We start from the raw sequence: 18,390 nt of genomic DNA on the forward strand, positions 1-18,390 counted from the left end.
AGTCAGAGATTTGCAGCACGAGAAAGATCTGATGCGCAGACATTGGAGCAGAGGGGAGGGGCCCCTTAGCAGGAATGTGGGTCACCTCTCCAGCTGAGAGCAGCCCTCAGCTGACATCTGGGAAGGAAATGGGGACCTCAGTCCTACAACTATAGAAACTGAATTTTGCCAAAGTCAAGAACGAGCTAGGAAGTGCATTTTCCCCCCAGAGCCTCCAGATTGGAAACCGAAACCCCAGCTGACCCTTGGTGTTGGCTCCTTGAGACCCTGAGCAGAGAATCCAGTCATGTTGCCGCAAACTTCTGGGAAAACTGTGAGATAATAAATGTGTGTTGTTTTCAGCTGCTAAAATTGTGGTGATTCTGCAGCAATAGAAAACCCATAAGCTGCTTAAAATGACAAATACTGACCTCACACGGTTTCTGTGGGACGTAGTAGGCCCCCAGAATTTCTGGCTGCTGCTATTGTTGTTTAGGTACTATACCAGGAAGCAAACTGGAAACTGTACAAAGCTATTGGCATGCCTGGCTGGTGTGGTTCAGTAGACTGAGCGTTGTCCCATGGACTGAGAGGTTCCGGTTCGATTCCCGATCAGGGCCCATGCCCGGGCTGCAGGCTCGATCCCCGGTGGGGGGCGTGCAGGAGGCAGCCGATCGATGTTTCTCTCTCACATCAGTGTTTCTATCTCTCGCTCCCTTCCTCTCTCTCTAAAATAAATCAATAAAAGTATTTAAAAATAAATAAAACGGTATAGGAATGCAAATTATTATTGCCTAAAAGAGCCTTTCAAATATTTTCCACTTAACCATCATTAAGCATTAACCATGCAAAAGGTAGGGTTTGTTTCTTAATTTTATGGAAGAGCGACCGAAGGCTCAGAGAGATGAGACCTGCCTGGAGCTGCAGATTCCAATTCACCAGAACCCAGGGCTTCGGGTCCAGGCTGAGGGCTGCGGTCCTGGGCGCAGGGGGCAGGTGATGGTTCCTGTGCAAAACACAAAGGCAGAGGGTTGGGGACTGCACTTGGGACCCTCTGGCATTCTTGAGGAAAAAAGTGGGGTGCCCCTGGCTCTGATCTGGCCCATGCAGGCAGAGGAGGTTCGCAGAGACGGAAAGAGGCCTGGGGCATGACGGAGGATGCCTCTGGTCCATGTATCAGGACCCTGATGTAAAGTGGCTTAAAGAAGTTGGACATGTGATATCTTGTCCAACAGAAGCCCAGAGGTGGGGGTTTTGCGGCACCACGGACCCAGGCTCCTACCATCTGCTGTGACACTTTGACACTGGTTTCACCTGATGGTTCCAGGATGGCTGACGTGTTTCCAGATGTCACATCCAGAAGAAAGCCAGAAACCATCCCTCCCTGGGGCTCCCCCTTAGGAGCAAGAAAACCTTTCCCAGAAAACCCCAGCAGCTGTGCTTCTGGCTCATTGGCCAGAACGGGGTTACCTGCCCGTTGTTGGAACACTCGCCCACCGGGGACCGGAACTTCCTTAATTGACGTGCAGTGAGTGTGGGAGAGGGTGTCAGATTGATTGAAAGAAATGGTTCCAATTCTTCATCCCTCCCTGGATTCATGCCCTTGACAGTACGTCTGTATCCCATCCCAAGAACCTGGGCTGCTTTGGCCAATAGGAAGCGATGAAGTGATTGTATTGCTTCCTACCTAAACCTCGAGATGCCTTCTGGCTTCTGCTTCCCTTTTTGGGACTTTGCTGCCACTGTGAGAACTAGCCTGAGCCGGCCTGCTGTATAATGAGAGGCCACGCAGAGGAGAGGAAAATCCTAGCTGAGGCCACCGAAGACCAGCTAGCTCCGGTGACCCATCAGCTGGCTGTGGACACAAGAGTGCATCAACCCCGATCAGCCTAGCCCTGCCTGGACCAGAACACCCAGCTGTCCCACAGCCTTCTGAGCCACAGTAACTGCTTATTGTTTTAAGTCACTGGTTCCGGGAGGTCGGCTATGCAGCAGCAGCTACCTGACACAGGGGATTGACCACCTTGCATCGTTAACCACTCACTGACGTCTAAGCCTTTCAGAGGAGCAGGAAATGCTATTCATTCATTGCCTAGATCTTCCTGCCCACTCCGTGCAGGTTGTGTACTACATGCAGGAAACTCAAAGCCTGATAAGGCCTGGCCCCTGCCTCAGGAAGCCCCCAGTCTGGCTGGGAGACGGGTTTGTCAGCGGAAGCTTATCACTCCCGTGGCTCTCCACTGCCCGGGGAACAGGGTCTGATCAGGCTGAGCAGGTGGTGTGTTCTTTTCCTGCAAACCAGTCTCATTCCTGGCCACCCCCTGCCCCTCTGCCCTTCCCAAGCCCCACACCCTCTGCCCCTGGGCCTTTGCACCTGCTTGTTTCTCCCTCTCTAATGCTATGGCCCACCATCTATGACTTAGGAACACCCTTCTCCTTTGAGACCCTCTCCCAGGAGCCTTCCCAGAACCACTTTCCACCCAAATCCAGATCCCCTTGGGGCCCCACAGTCCTCTGGGCCTCCTCTAGACTGCCTTCACCACTCTGCACTGTGACTCTAGCCTTCAGTGCAGCTGCCTCACTTCACAGATAGGGAAACTGAGGCCTGGAAAGGGAGAGGGACTTGCTCACAGCAGGGCAGAGCCGGAGCCCAGCCCGGGGCAGGCCACCGCCCACCTGCAGTCTGCTCTTCTCCTCTCCGCGGCACCCCAGCCCACGGGGCACCAGAGGTGGTGTCCGGGGCGGGGGGCAGAGGATACCTGTGCTCCCACCACGTGCCAGGTCCTGTGCCAGGATGAGATTCCCGGGAGGTTCCTTTGGGAGGCTCCATCCCCTCAACAGCCCTGCAAGGTAGGTACCAACAGCATCCCACCGTCCAGGAGACAGGAGGCTCAGAGGGAGGAGGCTGGCCAAGGTCACCTGGCCAGAAAGGGACAGGGAGGGGACTTGAACCCAGACCTCACAGCGCTCTGCGCCTGCCTCTGCTGTGGCTTTCAGGCTGAGCCAGGGCCGGCCATAGTGAGAGGGGCATGGAGAGAAAGCTGGGGCAACAAGGGGGGCAGGGGACGTCGGGGAACCACCGAGGCAGGAAGAGGCAGAGCAGAAAGTGAAAGGGGACAGTGGCCGAGAATAGCTGTGGGTGACAGAGTGGGGGACTGCAGATGCCACCAGCAAGAAACCAGGCTGGGCCCCAGGGAGGGGCAGGTGACCCTGGGCCTGGGGACCGGGGTGGGGGTGGCTCCGGCTGACCCGGCAGCCCCCATGTGGCTGGTGGGCCTGATGCCCCAAACTGTGGGAATGAAACCGAGGGCGAAGGGGCTGTCTGGGAGGCTGACTATGCAGACTTCAGCGCCGCGGGTGTCTATGACAATGAGTTTGGAGGATTTGCGGATTGACGGAACCTGTCAAGAAAAAACAGCCTGTGCGTCAGGAGCCTGTGCTGCAAAGAGAAACTGATTTATTATCCGTCATCGCTGCCGCTGTCTTGAGCAGCAGCCCGCGCAGCTAAGCAGCCTGGGTTCAGTCCCGGCTCTCTGGGCCTGTTTGTTCCGTGGGGGTGTTCTGAGGAGCTCACGAAACATCTTAGCTTGTATTCTCCATCAACCACATCTACAGTGAACACACACACACACACACCAGCACGCACGCGCACACGCAGTCAGTCCCTCCAGAATGTAAATGGCCCAATAGCAGGGACTGGACTTTGTTCACTACTGTGTTTCAGGTGCTGGGAGTTGCTGGCATATAGCAGGTGCTCAATAAATGTTTGTGGCAAGAAGGAAGGAGAGAGGAAGGGAGGGGAGAGGAGGAGAGCGGAAAGAGGAGAGGGGGACAGTTACTCATGCTGTTTCCAGGTGTGGGGTATTCATTCTGTTATTCTGTATTTTATGCTTTCATGACCTCGCCAGGCACCATTTGAGTTGATGAAAAAAAAAAAAAAAAAATAGCCCTGGCTGGTTTGGCTCAGCAGTTGGAGCGTCGGCCCGAGGACCAAAGAGTCGAGGTTCGATTCCGGTCAAGGGCACGTACCTCGGTTGTGGTTTGGTCCCTGCCCCAGGGCCAAGCAGGAGGCAACCAATCCGTGTGTCTCTCTCACATTGATGTCTTCCTCTCTGTCTGTCTCCCTCCCTCCATCCCTCCCACACTATCTGAAGAGAAATGGAAAAATATCCTAGGGTGAGGATTTAAAAAAAATTGTTTTCAGGGACAGCCAAACCAGGGGGAGGTGGTTTGTAACTGTGATGACCTTTCAGCTCAGAACGCCCCAAGACCACCCCGCCCCCTGCTGGGAGCCTCCGAGACCAGCCTCTGCAGGGCCAGGCTGGGGGTGGCAACCCTGTGGCCAGCAAGCAGCGAGAGGAGGTGACAGGAAGTTCTACAGGACAGACTGTTCCCAGTCTACCCAGAACAGCGAGGCGAGAGCACACACTGTTCCGCACTGAGACCTGCGTGTCCTGGTCCCACCCACCTAGGGGAAGTGTCACCAGCGTCCAGGGTGGGGACCTCTGCCTTGGCCTGGGGATCTTGTGGCTCCTCTGATCTCTACGAGGAACTCACGCTGGCTTGCTTTCCAGGAACGCTTCCTGTAACGGCGGTGCTGGCTCACAGCCAGCCAGGGAGGCTGTGTGACCTTGGACGTGTCCTGCTCCTCACCTCTCCGGGCCTCAGGGTCCTCGCCTGCAAGAGAGAGAAAACAGGGCATCAGGGGCGTCGTGTGGATTGAGTGAAGTCAGAATGTTTTGTTTTGCCATCAATTATTTTTTTAAAAATTGCAGTAAAATACTCATAACATCAAATTCACTATTTAAATTGTCCCATTTAGTGGCATTTTGTACATTCACTAAGTTGTGCAATCAGCATCACCATCTAGCCCCGGAACATTTTCGTCACCCCAAATAAAACCCTGTACACATCAGCAGTCACACGCCCTCCCCCAGCCCCTGACAGCCGCTGGTCTACTTCTCTTCTGTGCATCTGCCCGTCTGGACAGTTCGTATAAATGGGATCACACACCACGCGGTCTTTGTGTCTGGCTTCTTGCGCCGCGCATCATGCTTCCCGGTTCGTCCCCAGTGTAGCACGTGTCAGTGCTTCTTTGCTGCAAGTCCTATAATCCATCAATTTCTTTTAACAATGATTTTTAAACGTGTTCCTTGAGGCAAAACATGCAATCAGAGGCATGCGTTCATACAGACTGTCTGACTTGATACATTTTTTTTTTTTTTTTATGAATTTTTATTTATTTTTTTGTTACAGACATTTTACCTTTTTACCCCATTGGCACCCCCCCCCCCCCCCCCCCCGTCCCCTGCTTAGTTGTCCATGTCCATTGGTCATGCATACATGCATATAAGTTCTGTGGTTTATCTCTTCCCACCCCCCAACCCCTCCCACCCCCTCTTCTGAGGGATGTCAGTCTGTGCCCTATTTCCATGTGTCTGGGTCTACTGTATTCCTCAGACTGTTATGTTCATTGAAAAACTCCCTCTGGTGCTCAGCCAAGGGGCTTTCACGAGGGTGGGGCAGATGCTGGTCGTTAGTGAGCCTCAATTAGCACTTCAATGGCCCACAGGGTGGGGTTGGGTCTCCGAGGGAGGGGCTGCTGCCTCTCCCCAGAGCCCTGGGAAGGAGCAATGTGGCCACCGTCCTGCGTGGCTGCACTCAGCCAAAGCTCCGAGCGCCCTCCAAACCCCGAGTGTCCCGACACAGCTCCAGTCCAGTCCGCCCTCCCTCTGCCGGAGCCCAAGGTGAGTGGCTGTGGCTGTTTCAGCCTCTGTCCCGGCTGCGCTGTGGGGCCGCCTGGGAGTGTGACCCGAGGGCGCCGCTCCCAGCAAAGGCCGCTGCCGAGCTGCCGACCGTGGGCTCCCAGCCCCGTCTCGCGCCTTCGCAAGCCTACCGGGATGGAGTCAGTGTCCCTCGTTGTATGGTCCTCGCAAGCTGCTTTTCTGTTGGTTTTTCCCGTCGATTTGTCTGTGTTATAGTTGTAATTCCAGTTTGGTTCTGGGAGACGGTCTGTGTAGCTCCGTTCACTCCGCCGCCATTTTCTGTCTCCTGACTTGATACATTTTTGCATAGGCTTATGCTTATGGCACTACAGCCTGGGTCAAGATCTAGAACATTTCTAGCACCTGAGGAGGTCTGCTCAGACCATCCTGCTCCTCCTCCCCACCATCCCTGAGTGTTACTCCTTCAGATACACTCCAAATAATTCCTATACAAAGACAGTCATTGCAGCCTTGACTGTAACAGCAAAAGATCAGGAACAACCCAAACAGAGAACTTAGTAGAGGACTGGATACATAAATCATGCTGCATCTGCATGGAATACTATGCAGTCAAGAAAAATAGTCACTTCCTGGGTATTGATATAGAACTATTCTGAAGGCCATTGCTCAGTGACAAAAAAAAAAAAAAAAAGCATGAGATGTGTGGCAGGCAGCCTGCAGGTGACTCAATAGTTCTTTTTTTTTAATTGATTGATTTTTTTTTTTTACAGGGAGAGGGAGAGAGAGATGGAAACATCAATGAAAGAGAATATCGATTGGCCGCTTCCTGCATGCCCCGCACTGGGAATCTGGCCCACAACTTGGGCATGTGCCCTGACCAGGAATCGAACCAGTGACCTCTTGGTGCAGGGGTCGATGCTCAACTACTGAGCCACACTGGCCAGGCAATAGTTCTTACCTCCTAGTCTTCACACCCTGTGTGGCCCTCTCCCACATTAACTAGTGAATGGTGGTGGAAATATGTGTCTTTAAAAAAAATATTTTTTTCTTTATTGATTTTTAGAGAGAAAGGGAGAGGAAGAGAGAGACAGAAACATCGATGAGAGAGAATATCAACTGGCCACCTCCTGCATGCCCTCTACTGGGGATCAGGCCCACAACCTGGGCATGTGCCCTGACCGGGAATAGAACCAGTGACCTCTTGGTGCAGGGGTTGATGCTCAACCGCTGAGCCACACCAGCTGGGTGAAATATGTGTCTTCTGATGCTTGGTCATAAAAGATGTATGGCTTACACTTTTCTCCCTTTAAAAAAGATATGTTTTATTGATTTTTAGAAAGTTAGGGAGAAGAAGGGAGATATAGAAACATCGATGAGAGAGAAACATCAATCCGCTGCCTCCTGCACGCCCCCTACTGTGGATCAAGCCCACAGCCTGGGCATGTGGCCTGACTGGGAATCAAACCAGCGACCTCTTGGAGCGTGGGTCTGTGCTCAACCACTGAGCCATACCGGCCGGGCTGCCTCGCCCCGTTTTAGATCACTTGCCCTGGGTGGTGAGGAACGAAGAGCTGCCAACAGCTACACGCGTGAGCTGTCTCGGGAGTGTCAGTCCTTCAGCCCCAGCTGAGCCTTCAGATGAGCAGAGCCCAGCTTGACCACAGCCTCCCGTGAGACTGCACCAGACACCTGGAGTTGCCCCTTCACTCCTGAAACTGAGAGGTAGTGCAGGTGTGTTGCTCTTTGAAGCTGATAAGTTTTGGGGTAATCTGTTCCACAGCCACAGATGACTAACACAGCACGTTAGTGTCCGAACATCAGAGTCGATGCATCACACTCTCAGGGAAACATCAGACCTGGGGTCAGCGAGGGAGTCTGGCAGCTTAGGGATGGAGGAAAGGGGCACTTTTTGTCCCTTTGGCATCTTGAACTATCTTTCAGAAAGATGGACTGAATGTCACACAAGTAAATAAAAACATCGGCAGCCCTCAGTGAAGAGCTGCTGAGTCTTCAATCCACAGATATTTCTCGAGCTGCCAGATGTCCCCTTTGAGTATGTCTGGGTTTATGAAGAACAGTAAAGGCTGGGGGTTGATAGCCATATAAGAACCCCACCACGCACTAGCTGTGTGCCCTGGGGGAGCTTCAGTTTCCTTATGGGAAAAATGGGGATCATCGGTACAATGACTGGGGCCAAGTGTTCAGCCAAAGGCCAAGCATGCGGTAAACACTAGATTTGGCTGTTACTATCAACAACGTTCAAAGACCCAGCTTGGAGCCAGGAGAAGGCAGGAGCCCAGGAGCCCTTTGTCCCCACCCCTGGGATAGGTGGCCACAGGGGACAGACAGCCAGCCTCCCGGAGTAGAAGCTAGGTGGGCGAGGGGCTATGAAGGCTAGGGCAGACCGAGGGTGAGAGAGACCGCTGCAGAATCACCTGTCCACCAGCCCCGTGTCTCTCCCTTGCAGGACCGTGGGTGGGGCCCTGACTTGGTTTTGACAGAGGCGTACACCTGTGGATCTGTACAAAGTGTGTCCTGCCTGCTGCTGCCCACTCCCTCCACAGACCTGGAGGCAGCGCAGAGCAGTAGCTACCTCCCCCTCCCAGAGGGGCTGGGATGTGCTGAGTGTGTTTGGGCCTTGCCCCAGGTCTGGGAGGGGCAGGGCAGGGGCCCACCAACCAGGAGGCCTCACTTGGAGGAGTGGGAGGGTCGAGAGGTGTGGGGAGGGGCTGAGGCGGCCTGAGGTTGGGGTGCCCTGGGCTTCAGTTCACCCAGAGCTTGGCTCTCTCCCTCCTGTGCCAGGAAGGGTATTTGAATGACTGGCACCTGCCCTCTGTGATGACTCTATGGGGCGGGGCGGGGGGGGGGGGGTTCCCACGTGGGAAACCTGGGCTCTGGCCTGGCAGAGCAGAAGGTGTTGGGAAGCAGGCAGAGTCCTGAGGCACTGCCCTCTGCCAAACGTGTGTGTCCTCTGGGCCCTGCGTGGCTTCCAGGTGGCCTGCTGAGTCTGAGGATGACAGGATGCTGCGCCCCTTTAGGGCAGCGCTGGGAGGCACCTGCCCTGGCCGGGAGCGAGGCCCGATCGGGTTGCTTTGTTCGTGACTCATGTTTTCTGGGACCAGTCTTGCCCCCTGGGAGGCACTTTCCAGGAAGGGCCCATCTGGCGCCCTCTGCCCTGTGCAGAGGTCCGTCCCCAGCGGCACCGGCCCAGGCCAGCCCTGCTGGGGGGGAGCCCTGCTGGGATAGGGTCATCCTTCTTCTGGGTGGTGAACTGCCTGGAGCATCCTTGGCAACATGACCAATAGAGCAACTTGTCGCAAGAAAACAGCACCCCTCGCCCGCCAGCCAGGGCTCCCAGGCCAGTGCTCGGCCCTGCACAAGCCAAAGCTGGACTCGGCCTCTTCCTTCCTCTCGCCCCCGGCTGATGAGCCGCTGTGCTCAGTGTGGGTCCCGGGAACAGACCCGGAGGAGGGGTCCAGTATCCCCAGGAAGGGCACCGGGAGGTGGGGCCAGAGGAAGCTCACCAAGAAACAGCCGCCTGGGGCTGACACTGGAGCCTGAGGGTCGCTGATCAGAGCACACGGCTTTACAGGCGTGTCCTCTCTATACCCCCGTCCCCGGGCGATCTGGCAGCAGTAACTGGTGCTGTGACCAAAAGGGGCAGGTGCTACTGTGGCAGAGAAAGTTCCCCGGCAGGAGGCAGTTCAAGGAAGAGGGGACCTGGGTGGGTCACCCACAGCCCCTGCTGCAGCTGCCGAATGCTTTAGATTTGGCCTCTAACTATTTCTAGAAAATGTTTGCTTCTGTCTGTCTCCACAGCTGTCCTCATTTCTCATGGGGACATCCAGGAGCCTCCGACCCAGGCTGCCTGGGGAGGATGGGGGGGGGGCAGGCTCTCTGTCCAATCTGAGGTCAGTGGTGCGAGGTGGGGGAACCCCCCACTATACAAGTAAGGCTGGGGGAGGGAAGGGCCATGCCCAGGACCACCCAGCCAGGGGAGGGGGTGTGGTACCCAATGCAGGTAAGATCCCCTCACCCCAGCAGGACAGCCCCCCGCCCTGGCCTTCAGCAAGCCTGCCCAGAGTGGGCCCTGGTCCTGGGGTGGGTCTTTCTTCATCCTTGTCTTACAGACTCGATTCCGAGGTCAAAGTGAAACGGCCTGTCTGTCTTCCTCAAAGAGGCCCGCCCGGCCCTCAGCACAGCTGTTGCGGACAGTCACCAGGGAGGAATGTGGAGGGGGCACCCCCAGTATGTGATCATGATTCTCCAGGCATTCGGCTGAAGGCGGTACACATCCCCATTTTCCGGAGGAGGAAACCCAAGGTACTGGCACAGAGAGAGCCCATGAGGGTCCCAGGGCCCCATTTGGCTTTTAAATGTGTAATTTAGGGAAGGAAAAAAAAAACACCAACTACCTTATATGACTCTGGGTTCCAAGCTTTCACCCATAAAGGGGGAAAATAAGCCCAGATAGTCTTCTCCACCCCAGGGACGAGGCCAGTGCAATTTGGGGTTAAGGGAGTGAACCTCGGACTTGATTTCTTTCTTTCTTTTTTTTTTTATCCTCACCTGAGGACATTTTTCGATATTTTGTTCAGATAGAGTGGGAGAGAGGGAGAGAGAGAGAAACATCGACGTGAAAGGGACACATCGAGTGGCTGCCACCCGCACGACCCAACCAGGGTGGGGACAAACTGCAACCGAGGCACGTGCCCTTAGCAGGAACCAAACCCGGGTCTCTCTGGACCGCAGGCTGACGCTCTAACTGCTGAGCCAAACCAGAGATTTTGTTACTGTCATGACGCTCTCTCCTCGGCCCCACCTTCCCTGGTCTGGGAGGAAGCAGCTGGGAGCCCTGTGCCCTTCCCCTCAGTTCCCGAACCCTGTGACCTTCCCTCACCTGTTCCCAGACGCTGACCACCCAGAATGAATCCCTTTCTGGGCAGAGGTGGCCCTCTGGGCCTGCCCCTCCTCTGGAACCCAGCCCTTGGCAGTGGTATGGAGTTCATAGACCTGTTTCCTGCTCCTAAATCACTTCTGAAGGTCTGTTATCAGCTTGGCTGGGATCACGCAACACCTCACCCCTTATGAGGAAACCCTGAGAAGCTATAATGGCTGTGTGAGGACCAGCTCATGATTGGAGCTTGTGCTCAGGAAGCCATGAAGTTCAAACTCCATTTTCTTTCTTTTTTTATCCTCACCTGAGGACATTTTTCCATTTTTTGTTCAGACAGAGTGGGAGGGAGAGAGAGGAAGAGAGAGAGAGAAACATCGACGTGAAAGGGACACATCGAGTGGCTGCCACCCACACGACCAACCAGGGCCGGGGACAAACTGCAACCGAGGTACGTGCCCTTAGCGGGAACCGAACCCGGGTCTCTCTGGACCACAAGCCGACACTCTAACCGCTGAGCCAAACCGGCCAGGGCTCAAACTCCATTTTCTTACGATCATCTCAGGTCCCTCAGACCTTCGGTGACTCCCCACTGCCAGCCACACAGAACCCCAGCTCCGCCCTTGCCCATTGCCACCGCCTCAGTCTTCTTTGTGGCTCCCAGGACGAACTGCTGGGGTCATTGCAGTGGTCTCTCACCTGGCCTCCTGCTCCTGCAGTCTCTCCCCACCTGGTCGGCTTCCTCCAGCAGCAGAGTGAGATTCTAAAACACAGATCCCATCAAGTCACACCTCGGTTAAAGCACGCCATTCAGTCCCTCTGCTGGTGACGAATGTCCAAGCTTACTCCTGACCTGGCATTCGGGGCCGTCTTGGGTCTGATCCCTATCAGGATCTCTGACCTTCCCTGAACCCCACACTCCAAACCCAGATGAGTGGTTCTCCCCAACATTCCCTGTACTGTCCCTGAAGCCTGAGCTTGACCCTGGTCAGCTGTTCCATGCTCCGGAATATACTTCCTGTCAACACTGACTCCTCCTACAAGGTTGATTTAGGGGGGTCCCCAGAGGAACCTTCAGGGTTCTTAGTAACAAATAATGGAACCAACTATGGATCACTTAAACAGAAGTAGAACATACGGAACAGATATTTGGGTGTTCACTGAACTCCTGGGAAGGCAGAAAGCCCACATAAAAACAAAGGCAGAAGCGGGAGATAAGACCCCCAACTTCAGTTCTCCTCAGAGCCAGCCTGGTGATGCCCATGCATGTCTGCAGATACCTCAGGAACTTGATATTGCCAAGGCTCCCTCCAGAAAGACATTTCCAGATCCTTCCTCTGTAGGACCAGCAAACTCCAGAGGGGGTGCCTCTGATTGGCTGAGCCTAGGTCACGTGCCAGCCATACCCCAGCAGCAAGGGAGGATGGGAAAGTGGGTGTGGCTATTTGGGCTCCTCCAGTGGGAGATAGGGCTCTTCCTTGCCTCAAGGCCGGTGGTGGGCAGGGGTGAGTCCTAAATGTGGGAAGGGGGTTCAGAGGCTGAAGGGCTCAAAGATGACCAAAGCTTCTGCACCTTCCTGACCCCAGCCTTCCGGATCATGGAGTGGGCACAGTGGACACTCTTCGACACCTCTCTCCACCACAACTCGTGTCCAATTCATCGTCACCCTTAGAGGCAGAATGTCCTATGTCTGCTGTATGTCCATCTGTATTCCCCATCTACCCTGCCTTCTCTGGGCCAGCTCCTCAAAAAGCCCCCAGATGGGGGTGGAGGCAGGCAGTACAGGAACCGTGACACCCCAGTGTGGCACATGCCATTATGGAGAGACATGCAGGGGGCAGGGGAGCCCAGAGGAGGCACCCGGTCCTACTGGGGGCATCTGGGAAGGCTTCCTGGAGGTGACAATGCTGTCTTAAAGGATGAATAGAAGTTAGAGAAACAAAGGTGGAGGAAATGCCAGCCCAGGAAGAGACAACAGCTTGAGCAAAGCCACAGAGATGTAAGAGGGACCTGAAAAGGGCCCTGGTATCACCAAGGACATCACCCTGCAGGTGTGTACGAGGCAAGGGGGCCAAGAGATGAGGCCACATGAGATGAAAGGGGCCTGATTATGGGTCATCCGTGGGGCCCGCTTTGAGCAGTGGAGTGACATGGTCAGATGTGAGGTTGAGAATGACCCTTTGGACAGCCTGACCTGGGAGGGCACGGAGGGAGGCCATCTGGGTATGGTGAGAATCCTGGCCTGCTAGGCTTGGGCTGGTACCCGAAGCTGGTGAGCCAGTGGGGACCAGGAGAGGAATTTGGAGGGCCAGTAGGCTTCTGGTAGCAGGTAGAAGTTTGCCACTATCGCTAGGGCGTGTCGGAATGAGTGGGAAAGAGGCGGGACCTGGGCAAGTCCCTGGCCAAGTCTGCTGTCCTCAGTTTCCTCGTTTGTAAATAGAGGGGATTGGGCATGGTGATCTCTGGGACAGGGACTGAGAGCCGGGGAGGCTCTCTGCTTCCTGCTCCCCACCCCACGAGAGGGGGATGCAGTGGTGAGACGACAATGCTGCCTCTCAGTCTCACCGGAGTCTGGTGCCGGTGGATAGGTGATAATCCACCCAGGTCTGGCTGCGGACAGCTGTCCCAGCAGTAGCCCTGCAGACAGGCTCCCACATCAAGAGCTGCACCAGGAGAGAAAGGGGTCTTAGCCATTCACACACTCCCTCCCATGGGGGCCCGCTGGGGCCAGGTTTCTCCGGACAATCAATGCCATCATTCCAGGAAGCCTGCCCCAGGAGAGGCCCTGATTTCCCCCCATTTGCATATCCACAGTAACAGGAAACAGGACTCATTGCCTCATCCACTAGGGCTGAGCTGGGCCAGCTCAGGGCTCAGCTCCCTGCCCAGCCTGGGCTGCCTACCCCATCTGTCCCTGGACAGCTGGCTGAAGCCCCAGCTGGGCATCCTGTCTCGTGTCCAGACAGGTGGTTGGATGGGCACTCCTGGATGTCAGACATGGAGACTCCAAGCCAGGCCAACTGTAGTCCCCCCACCCCCCACCCCCCGGAAGGAAGCAGGGGCAGTTAGCAGTGACAGCTGGGTGCCCCACTGGGGTCAAAGTACGCCAGGCTCTTACTGAGCCATCCCGGTTCCCAGAAGTGATGGATTCACTTTCTACCTGCAGGAAGTGCGCCTGTCTGCTACCTGGCCCCCTCTCTGTCCCTTCCCAGCTTTCCCCAGCTTCTTTCCAGTAAGCCCAACTGCGCTCTGAGCAGGAAGCTGATTTCTCAGATGCTCCCGGAAGGTCCAGACAGGGATTGATGACTCCATGTGCTGAGCTGGGCTCAGAAACCAGGAGTCCGGGGGCAAGCTGGGCTTAGCTGAATCAGAGCCAGGTGGTCTCGGCGGTCTGGACCTCCTGGGCCTCGGTCTCCCCACCTCTACAGTGCTCACACCGCCTTGAGGTTGGAATGCTTCGGGCCTCTTCATGCTCTCTGAAAGAAAAACTGGATTTTAACAGTTTGTGAAGCAGGGTGGAGCAGGGACACCCTGCAGCACAGCCTGACCCTGGTCTGCCACTTGCTGGCTGTGTGACCTAGAGCCAGCTCCTTAGCTCCTGTGAGGCTCAGGTTCTGTGTCTGTAAAATGGGAACAAATAGTGGTACCCATGGGTTGCGATGCAGACTACATGGGAAAGACATGAAAAGGGCCTGGTGCGAGGAGAGATGCAGTGTAAGGTGGTGGTGAGCCCACCCAGGGGGCATTAAGCTCAACTCAGCAGCGCCCCTTGTGGGAGGTGCTGGGATTTCAGAAATGAACCCAGTGTGGCTGTGGCCCTCAGAGAAGTCAGAATCAAGGGTTAGAAGCACTAAGTACCATGCAAGGGATCCAGTGAAGGGCCCAGGAAGGCCTGTGCTTGGTGGGAACATCCAGGGAGGCTTCCTGGAGGAGAGGGTGTCTGAACTGGTCTCCAGGACTGACAGGTTTATCAACGAGGGTGGAAGGGAGGCATTCCAGGCAGAAGAATCAGCCCAACCACCCACTGGGCCTCCCAGCCCCACCCCAAAGGGTGCCGAGCCTCCCCACCTAGACACAGATGGCCGCTCTCTCCCTTTCTCTGGTGTCTTCAGACTCCCTTCAATGGGGACACCCCCTTTCCCAGGACATGGGAGCCTCTGTCACATCCCAGGCATGACAGCTTGGCGGCACCATGCTTGATGGGCTGAGTGCCATCTTCCCCATGGGGCCCCGTTCTCCCTCCTTCGGTGTCACTTTTCAGCAAACATTTCTTGAGGCAGCCAAGGTGTGAGCGGCCGGAAGAACCAGGTTCTGCGGTCTTCTCCCGACTCACTTCCTAGAGCTGTGATGGACAGGTCAGTAAACCTGTCTGCTTGTTCTTGGCTTCGGGAAGGTGGGGGAAGAGCTGCCTCTGCTCACACTACGGTGGGACTTCCCGGCGGCCCTGGGTGAGCAGCACTTAATTCAACACAGTGCCCGCAGACAGACGGGGCGTCCTGGTGTAAGGGCTGGGAGCTGGGTTTCTTGAACCAGCCTTGAATTCACGGGCTGGGGAGTGGAGGTTCCCGTGTGATGCAGTTTGAGGCAGAGGGAGAAACCGCTGGGGGAGGGGCTGCCTCCTTCCCTCCCTGCTCCCTCGCACAGGAAACATCTGAATCTCTTCACGGTGGGCTGCTCCCCAGTTCTCAGAACTCTCTGGAGCCGGTTCGCCCACAGGCCGATTACTTGGTGCCCCTGGTCCCAGAGTTGCAGCATTCTAGAAAGGCACCCCCACTGGAACAAACCATACCCACGTCTGCCTGAAGCATCACCGTCCCCCTTCTCCTGGGCTGGCTGCGCCTCTCCCCAGGTCCCTTTTCCAGTGCAAATTGGCACCTCGGGGAGGCTCTGGAGCCTCAGCAGGAGAGCAAGAGGAGCTCCCCTTGGCTTCCAGAGCTCGGATCCCGGCATCGACTCCCCCTTGTGGGAATCGCCAGGCAGCCCTGCTCCCCAGAGTTCTCACCACGGGCTCCTTACTTCTGGCCCTCTGTTCCCAAGCGCTCCCCAAGGGCCTCCAAGGCCCGGGGTGGGGGGGGCAGCAGTCTCCGCTCCCATCCTCCTCTCCGGGCTGCTCAGTCCTCCTGAGCCTCAGTTTTCTGCAAAATGGGGCTATTGAGACTACTGGGTGGCACAAGAGATTGTCACCTCTGCAGATTAGAGCAGGTGGAATGTGGGCGATGTCGCAGGGCCCATCAGAGGTCCCCCTTCTGGGAGCTGGCCCCTGGCACAGCGCCTTGCCCCCTAAGGCTCATTATCATTACTATCACTTTATTGTGGGGGTGGAGCTGATTGTGAGGTGACAACGAAGCACCCCGAAGTTCAGTCCAGGGCAGGAGTGCACCTTGGCCCCAACCTAGGGGTATCCAAGTTCTGCAGCCGTGTCCAGGGAGGTGCCAGAAGCCCCTCCTGGTCCAGCTAAGTCCGGGACTTGCCTGGACCTTCCTTGCTGAGTCTTTGATTCTTATTTCCCCCTAGAAAGCCCTGAATCATTGTTGCCATTGTCTGCCGGGCTGGGAGGTGGGGTGGGGAGGGGGCCGCTGTGAGTTGCAGGCCTGGAAGCAGGAAACATGACTCAAGAGACCCTGCTAGGCTCCTTGGCATGTTCTCACTGCGGGGTGATTAAGTAGGGTGTCACGGTGTGCGTTATGCATGGTGGGGCGCCATGCCCTCACCCCTGACCTTGTTCTGACTCAGGGCTGGCCACTCCTCCCTCCCCGGGGCCAGGCCCCCTCTCTGTGGCGCTGGGAGGCAGGTACTGAGTGTTTCATTGATTCATTTCTCTCATTTGTCCATTCATTGCATTAGATCGATCACTGTGGCTCATTTGGGTGGCTCATGAACCGGTCCAACCCTTCATTCATTAGTAATAAGCCCAGCCATCCTTCTGTGGCCTGTCTTCCAGCGGCTGCCCTGCCAAGTTTGGTTTCTTCTGCAATCCTCCCAGGGCTCAGGAGGAGGGCTATTACCCCCATTATACAGAGGGGGAAACTGAGGCACCGCTGAATGGAGTCAGGATTTGAATCAGGCCTGCCACCATCTCTAGGTAAAATGTCACAGTCCCTTCTCCAGTTGTGCCTCCCTTGCTGGATTGGGGACCCCTCTTCTCCACTCCTGTAACAGCCCGAGGGTACCCCTGTGCCTCGTGCTAAGGTAAGTGTGACTGTGTCAGCTTCCTCCCCAGGCTGTGAGGGCAGGGACCTTGTTGACCACCTGTGTCCCTCACTCAACACAGGTGTCTTAACTCTCAGCTTGTGATGATTCGCTTCATGAAGCCACCTGTCCCTTGAGGCCACACAAGGTGGCCACATTTGCATTCCAACCCCTGCAGAGGGCCAGCACCTTCCCTCCAGTTCTTGAAGAATTTCCAGAGACTTCCAGGGTTCTCCCGCACATGAGAGCTATGTTCCTCACCTCCTGGACCCCAGTGAAAAGCTCAGGCCCCTTGAGATTCCTTGAAATAAACCCACACTTCCGCGAGGGATTTGAGAAGGGAGGGGTTGCCAGGGCTTGGGAGTGGACGACGGGGAGGGGGTTCGGTAGGGGTAGTGCCTGTCACTTCAGGCTGCCATCCATGGCAGACAGCCCAGCGGCAGAACCTCTGGTAGAGGCCACGTAGGTGTGGGACCTCCCGAAAGGTGGGATTTCCCGCGTGGGGCCTAAGGGTGGCTATGAGCTTGTCAGAGGGAACTTTGGCGTGTGTGCCTGCGGCTGTGCCCGGGTGGACGTCCCGCGGGCGCCGATGGAAAAGACCCACAGCCCCTGTGAGTTGGCTCTGGCTGCTGCTCCGAGGGGTTCACCAGCTAGAGACCAGTTCTCCTACGGACGCCGCAGCCCGAGCTTGCAGCAGCCCAGGGTGGTGCCCACCCAGACCCCAGACCTGGCCCAGCCCGCCCTCCGTCTCAGACTTCCAAGTTCTCACGAGAGACTTCTTCATCCTCCCGGGTCCGAGGCTGCGTCTCTGGGTTGGTGGGCATTGGGAAGCCCCTTTCACGGAGGGTGGCTCTCCACGGTCCTGCCTTCATGCTGGGTCTGTGATGGTTCTGAGGTGCAGGCCCAAGGCCATGTCCCCTGGCCCCACCTAGGTCATGTCCGGTCAGCCTTGAGTTCCTTCTTCATTGCCGGTCCCTGGGATTTACTTTTTTTTTATTGGCGTTATCAATATATATATTTTAAAATTAGCCTATTTTTTACATTTTATTCCCCACCAGGGCTTCCCACGACCCTTAGGATAACAACTGGGCTCCCTGAAACAGCCCCACCAGCCCACACGTGACAACTTTCACAGTTCCAGGAAGAATTCACGTGCCCATGAATCAGGCGAGAAACTGAGGCACAGAGAGGGGCAGGAGGCGGCCTGCCCTGTGTGTGGGGGGGATGGCGTCCTTCCTGGGCGCCTGCCAGAGGCTGCCTGACCACTCCCTCCTTCCCGGGCGGCAAACATGTGGCAGGGCCTGCGTGGCTCTGGCGTAGGTGCCCGGGAGGTAAATACTGGGTGTGGCCCTTCCTTCTAGGAATAGGCCGCCTGGGGAAAGTTTCCTTCAAAGAAGTGGGCAAGGCCCTGCCTATCTGGGCGTCCTGGGGCCGAGCCAAGGACTCTGTTACCAACTCAGCCTGTGTGCCAGGCTGTACGGTGTCGGCACTGAGCATTCTGGTTTTGTCCGTGAGGACATACGGTTGGGGGCAAGAGCCTGGGGTCTAGGTCAGAGGGACTGGGTCCTGGCCCCCACTCTGCCTTGAGCAGCCCTGGGACCT

This window comes from Molossus molossus, unplaced genomic scaffold, assembly GCF_014108415.1.
Source record: "Molossus molossus isolate mMolMol1 unplaced genomic scaffold, mMolMol1.p scaffold_m16_p_3, whole genome shotgun sequence".
In the NCBI taxonomy this organism is placed as follows: domain Eukaryota; kingdom Metazoa; phylum Chordata; class Mammalia; order Chiroptera; family Molossidae; genus Molossus; species Molossus molossus.